The sequence below is a fragment of the Anolis sagrei genome, chromosome 4 (genome assembly GCF_037176765.1).
Source record: "Anolis sagrei isolate rAnoSag1 chromosome 4, rAnoSag1.mat, whole genome shotgun sequence".
In the NCBI taxonomy this organism is placed as follows: Eukaryota; Metazoa; Chordata; class Lepidosauria; order Squamata; family Dactyloidae; genus Anolis; species Anolis sagrei.
In genome coordinates, this window is record NC_090024.1 from 236,078,664 (window position 1) to 236,085,277 (window position 6,614).

Below are 6,614 nucleotides of genomic sequence, written 5' to 3' on the forward strand. Positions count from 1 at the left end.
CTCTTTTCCTACCATTTCCCACTTTATCAAGTATTGTCTTTTCTAATGAGTCCTGTCATATCATGATATTTTTACAATAGTATTGTTATTATATGTCTTCAAGTCATTTCTGATTTACGTTAACCCCAAGGCAAACTTACCATATGGTTTTCTTGGTTAGAGTTGTTTAGATGGTGTTTGTGCTTGCCTTCCTTTGAAGGCAGAAAAATGTGACTTGTCCAAGGTCATCCAGTGAATTTCCATATCCAATCAGGGATTTGAACCCAGGTCTCCTAGCTTCCTAGGACTGTGGAACAGCTTGTTGTTGTTCATTCGTTCAGTCATCTCCGACTCTTCATGATCTCATGGACCAGCCCACGCCAGAGCTCCCTGTCGGCCGTCACCACCCCCAGCTCCTTCAGGGTCAGTCCAGTCACTTCAAGGATGCCATCCATCCATCTTGCCCTTGGTCTGCCCCTCTTCCTTTTACCTTCCACTTTCCCCAGCATAATTGTCTTCTCTAGGCTTTGCTGTCTCCTCATGATGTGGCCAAAGTACTTCAACTTTGTCTCTAGTATCCTTCCCTCCAATGCGCAGTCGGGCTTTATTTCCTGGAGGATGGACTGGTTGGATATTCTCGCAGCACAGCTGGCTGCATTAAATTAAGATCACTACTGACCAAAAGGTCATGAGTTCAAAGCTAGCCCGGGTCGGAGTGAGTGTCCAACAAATTTGTGTAGCTTGCTGTCAACCTTTGCAACCCGAAAGACAGTTGCATCTGTCAAGTAGGAAATTTATATACCTCCTATGTGGGGAGACTAATTTAACTAAGTTACGATGCCATAAAAATATCAAGCAAGCCTGCAAAGAATGAGGAAGTACTTCATCAGTGTCAAAAATGGACGGTGAAGCAACAGCTCCCCTGGTAGCCAGAATACCCTCATGAAAAAGTTGGAATGTTAAATTGCCTCTATGTCTGTCTATATATGTTGTGTGTCTATGGCATTGAATACTTGCCATGTATATATACATTGCAATCCTCCCTGAATCCCCTGCAGGGTGAGAAGGATGGAATATAAATGCTGTAAATAAAATAAATAAAATAAATAAAATAAATAAAATAAATAAAATAAAAATAAATAAAATAAAAATAAATAAAATAAAAATAAATAAAATAAAATAAAATAAAAATAAATAAAATAAAATAAATAAAATAAATAATCCAATGCTCATCTTACTGCACAATACTGACTCTTCTAAATAAGATAACCTATTCCAGTCATTTGGCTGCTACTGAGAGTTCAAACCTGACTTGTTCTAGAATCCATATATTTGACCTTCTGAGTAGCCCAGGGTATTTGCAGAATTCTCCTATAACATCGCATTTCAAATGAGTTCATTTTTTCCCCTGTCAGGTTTCTTCATTGTCCAGCTTTCACAACCACAAATAACCATAAATCAGAAGTACTATAACATGGACAATCCTGACGTTGGTATTCAATGCATACTCCTTATTGGACAGCTATAAAACTAACCTTCATGCTTTCCTCAGCATCTGAGAGCTCCAGTTTCAGTTCATAATTTCTGTCATTTACACTGCTTTTCTCCCATCTCCCTGCAACCCCCCCCCCCCCCCAAAAAAAAAAAACCAAAGCACTATTTCACAGGGAAATCAATGCTTATGGTAAAACAGATATTTACGATCCTCTATTCACCAAATGGTGTTTTGACAGAAAAATGGCTCATTTTCAGACAGCACTTTAAGTAAATCAGTCTTCCCAAGGAGATGTGTATGGTGTCTTTGCTGGTAGATATTTGATTTTTCAGCAGACAATTTTAGGACAGATAGAATAGAATTAAAAATGGGAAGATTGCAAACATACAAAACCAAGATTACACGTAATAAAGTCACAGGGAAACTTATAGAAAAGCATCACATAAATGTTGTCATACAAACAAACAAAAAAACCTCCTTGTCATCATTATTAATTGAATACATAGCACCATCCAGTGGCAAGTGGTGACTTTCTAGTCAAGGGGAAAGTGAATGTGTCTGGTTTTCAAGTCTAGACTTAAAATGAACTGCCAAAGCCTATCATAAAGTCATAAAGTTGGAAGAGACCTAATGGGCCATCCAGTCCAACCCCATTCTGCCAAGAAGCAGGACAATCACATTCAAAGCACCCCTAACAGGTGGCCATCCAGCCTCTGTTTAAAAGCCTACATAGAAGGAGCCTCCACCACACTCTGGGGCAGAGAGTTCCACTGCTGAACAGCTCTCACAGTCAGAAAGTTCTTCCTCATGTTCAGGTGGAATCTCCTTTCCTGTAGTTTGAAGCCATGTCCTAGTCTCCACGTCCTAGACTCCAGGGCAGCAGAAAACAAGCTTGCTCTCTCATCCTTATTACTTCCCCTCATATATTTATACATTGGTCTTTAGGGGTGAGGCAAGATTCATAACCTTAAATGTCTCTTTTAAACTTCAGACTAAAACCCAGAATGGATGCACTGCCTCACACTGTCATGGAAGTCTCCAGCCTCCATCAGCACTTTTAATAGACATTGCCCTTTCGGTCTAAGCCTCGATGAGATGCAAACCCTTCCTTAACTTATTTATTTCAAGATGGTTGGGATAAAACCACTACATGAGCCAACATAGATATAGGCTTTTTAAAAGTTAGTTGTGTGGTTGAGCTTGGAAAAGTTACATTTGACTATTACAACTCTCAGAGTCCTGTAAACAGCTCTGGCTGAGCTTTAAGCCAAAGACTGCATTTATGGCTGGGGCAGAGCATATTTTAGCTTTGATAACCATCTCCTGATCCATCCTCTGAAACCCATGCTAGTTGTTGCTGCCATAATCATAATCATATCTCATTCTTTCACCATTTGCAGAATTGATCTCCTTTTACTGATGCTCAATAAATTATGGGGGTTGAGCTATTATTGTGGCAATAGACAGGTCTTGAGTTACAGGCCAGTCTGGGCTGGAGTGAGCTCCTGATCTTTAATAGTCTAGTTTACTGTTGACCTATGCAGCCCAAAAGACAGTTGCATCTGTCAAACAGGAGATTTAGGCACCGCTTTATGTGAGGAGGTTAATTTAACTAATTTAACATACCATAAAATCGCCCAGCAGCATGCGTAAGAATGAGGAAGTACTCCACAAGGACTCAGTGTCACAAATAGACAGTCAAGTTAAACATGAGCCAACAATGTGATGTGGCAGCAAAAAAAAAGCCAATGGGATTTTTGGCCTGCATCAATTGGAACATAGTGTCTAGATCTAGGGAAGTAATGCTACCCCTCTATTCCACTTGGTTAGACCACACTTGGAATATTGTGTCCAATTCTGGGCACCACAATTCAAGAGAGATATCGACAAGCTGTAATTTGTCCAGAGGAGGGCGACTAAAATGATCAAGGGTCTGAAGAACAAGCCCTATGAGGAGCGGCTTAAGGAGCTGGGCATGTTTAGCCTGCAGAAGAGAAGGCTGAGAGGAGATATGATAGCCATGTATAAATATGTGAGAGGAAGCCACAGGGAGGAGGGAGCAAGCTTGTTTTCTCCTTCCTTGGAGACTAGGATGCAGAACAATGGCTTCAAACTACAAGAGAGGAGATTCCATCTGAACATGAGGAAGAACTTCCTGACTGTGAGAGCCATTCAGCAGTGGAACTCTCCGCCCCGGAGTGTGGTGGAGGCTCCTTCTTTGGAAGCTTTTAAACAGAGGCTGGATGGCCATCTGTCAGGGGTGATTTGAATGCAATATTCCTGCTTCTTGGCAGAATGGGGTTGGACTGGATGGCCCATGAGGTCTCTTCCAACTCTTTGATTCTATGATTCTATGATTCTAAGTGGCAGCTCCCCCTGTGGCTGGAATTGAGCATACCTTCATGAAGCCAGAAAGCTGGAATGTTAAAGTGCCTCTGTGTCTGTCTGTGTATGTTGTATGTTTATGGCATTGAATGTTTGCCATGTATATATGCATTGTAATCCACCCTGAGTCCCCTGCGGGGTGAGAAGGATGGAATATAAATACTGTAAATAAATCATGACTGAGTTGCAATTGTAAATACAAAGCATTTATCTGGATTTATTCATTCATAACTGTTTCACATTCATCGTCAGTCACAATTTTGACACTATTATCATGATCGTAATAATGATAATACCACCCAACCATGGTGTAGTGGATTAAATATTGGACTCTGGAAACCATGATTCAGTTCCATTCTCACTGGGTGATCTTGTTTAACTCTTGAAGACACACGGTGGCTGAAAATGCTCCAAAGGGCTCTCAGATGCTGTGTACCTTCCTCCCCATCCTTATGCCAAGAGGATATGGAAAATAAGGAGGGCCTGAAGTAAGTGCCTAGGGGGCTGCATCTGGTCCCTGGGGCTTAGTTTGCCCATTCCTGGTATAGGACATAACTATGCTTTTTATGCATATGTAAATCTGCAGCAGGATTTTGTCCAATAATAATATGCATATTCAAAAAGGAACAAGAGGGAAGGAATCTGCAATTTTATAGCTTTTTCACAGGGGTGAGCAACTTTACAAATCAATTAATGCAAATTTATTTTCCACATCATGCTTAAAAGCTGATATCTGCTCAGCAGAAACTGCCCTAGAGATTTCTCTCTGTTTAAGTTCGTTCCTTAGTGTTGTATGTATTTGTAATCACCTTGTTTTATGCTCATTGGCATGTCATACAAATGCATCCGGCAGACCTTTAAATTTGATTGCTGCTTTTAAAGTCTCCTTCCGCCAAGTGCATCCAGTTGTGTTGGTAGAACATTTGCCCTAAGACGTGATATCAAACTGATAAATATGGAGAAAAGAATCAGTGTCTCGAGGGCTATCATCTTCCATAGAAAACAAACTACTAATGTTTAAGCTGTTTGGAAATGTAATAAAAATTTAAATAGTGCCTCATATAAAATTAACTCACATTCACACAAATATTTATGGACAGTTCGGAATCCAAAATGCTTGTCTAATAGAGAAAGGGCAATGATGGCTAGCAACTCCCCCCAGCGCCAACTGCTGCTCTGGGCCAGAGTGAAGAGAGCGGGGGAAAGAAGACAGTTATGGGTGCCTTAAATATCTTCCTGCTTTAAAGCGGTACCTATTTATCTACTCACATTTGTTTTTGAACTGGTGGACCAAAGGCCTGGAGCTCACCCCAACCCGTGCTTCAAACTGTCAACATTCCAATTGGCAAGATTTACTGAAACTGGCAGTTAATGCGCTGTGCTAAAGTCCTGCCTTTATATGGGGAATTCATTCCAGGTTTTAGTCTGAACTTTAGAAGAGGTCTCCAAACTACCAAATAGGTAGCATCCTGGATATCCTGTCATGTCTGGCTAAAACCCTTCATGGATTTGTTTTCTTGTTATTGATATAAGAGCCACAATTAGCAGTCAGGAGGAGGAGGAGAAGTCCAAATTCAACACTAAAAAAGAGCTGCAAATACTGGTGTCTCAGTCCAAGTTAAAGTTTCCATTTCAAAAGAGCAATCCAAGGTGCTGAATCTATCTTAAGTATAGTACAACCCCCATATATGGGGGATATGTCCCCTGGCATTGCATTGATACATTAAACTGTGTGTAATAATAAACCCTATTGACATGGACCAAGAATACCATAAATTCCTGCTGGAGAACCAAGAAAAGACCGATAGAGTACATATTCTGTTGGACATGGATAAATGAAACCATAAGAAACAGTCCCATGGATATGGCAATTGTCCTTTGTGCCATGAAGTTAATCATAGAACTATAGAGATACAAAGGACTGTGAGGGCTATTAAATAAATCACACAGGATTTTATTACTGATTATACAATAAAATACTCCTGCAGCATAAAACAGAGTGTGGTAGAGCCTCCTTTTCTGGATGGCCATCTGTTGGGAGTGCTTTGATAGTGTCTTCTTGCATGACAGAATGGGTTGAACTGGATGGTCCTTGAGGTCTCTTCCAAAAATATCATTCTATAATTCTGATTCCAGACTGCCTTTGTCTCACCAGAATTTGTGGCCAGCCATAAACAATTTGCTACTCAAGAAATTTATGGAGATACTTGTGACTATGCCTAGGGAAACTATTGCTTTACTTTTGAAAGTGATGGATGATGATGAAAGAGAGAGAGAGATGAAAGAGAAAGAGTATATTTTTGCATATACAAATGCATATAAGCGACTTGGTATTAGCATGCCTGGTAGAAAAATGTGTATTATTTTGCATATTATTTTCTACCCCAAACCTACAAGCATGAAAAATTAAATCTAAAAAGAACACTCTGTAGATGATGGAGCAGACACATGAATGGAAATTTGTTTGTGCTTTAAGCATATCTAAGTTATGTAATGAATGGGCCCTGGAGCACATCTTGCTTAGTCCCACATTAGAAACCAAGATGACAAAACTGAGGCTGTCATACTTTGGATGAAGCTCGTTGGAAAATATTTTAATACACATTGGAGTGATGGAAAAAGATCCTATATCATCTTTTTAACTTCAAATCCACAAATGCAATATACTACGTCAGTCACAAGGAAAAGAAGGAGACAGCTGGATGTTGTTGTTCATTCGTTCAGTCGTCTCCGACTCTTCGTGACCTCATGGACC